Source organism: Octopus bimaculoides, chromosome 28, assembly GCF_001194135.2.
Source record: "Octopus bimaculoides isolate UCB-OBI-ISO-001 chromosome 28, ASM119413v2, whole genome shotgun sequence".
NCBI classification, from domain to species: domain Eukaryota; kingdom Metazoa; phylum Mollusca; class Cephalopoda; order Octopoda; family Octopodidae; genus Octopus; species Octopus bimaculoides.
This window is the reverse complement of record NC_069008.1, coordinates 8,510,092-8,510,861: the sequence shown is the minus strand read 5'-3', so window position 1 is coordinate 8,510,861 and position 770 is coordinate 8,510,092.

Genomic DNA, 770 nt, shown 5'->3' with positions numbered 1-770 from the left:
CAGCAGGAGAATATCCAACCCTATTAACAAAGATATCTTCAATAAGGCCAAAATCCAATATAGCCAAGCATTAGCAGCAAGATGTAGTTCCACTGGTAAGTTAGTATATGGAGGATTACTCACACTCATCTCCAAATTCACACAGTGTTATTAAGAGAAAGGTAATGTGGTTTAATCTCTCATGCAATTTAGAAGTTTTCATTGACGTAGCTAGCATCTTCCTGTCGCGAATTATACAGCATTTTTGAGAACCTATATATATCATAAACTTGTTAGTGCTCATAATGTCGAGGTTATCAATTCATGCTTAGATAATATTACTTCCAGCATTACATACTACAATACAAACAGTCACGAGCCCACACAGTTTCTATCGACACCCCAACTTGTAGCCTCCGAAATTTCAATGGCATTATAAGACACTACATAGCATAACAGCCAAAGATTTAAGAGGGAGATTTACGCATCACATATGCTCCTTCAGGTGTAAGGACGAGAAAAAGCACTATCTCCCTGTCTTGCTTCATTTGGAGACTCCAGAACCAAAAAAGTGACTTCTTCAACATGGCATGGAATATCCTCGACAGGACCTCTCCTTACTCACATGGAGTTCGTAATTGTCAAGTCTAACAAGGTGAATGCACTTTGAATATTTCAAGCACAAGTACAAAACGCCATTTGAATCTACCGACCCAAATTCGGTCAGAGAGTCTCTTTACTTGTTCTTGAAATGTTCAAAATGTTTAATTCTTACCTGTATTCACCTGATG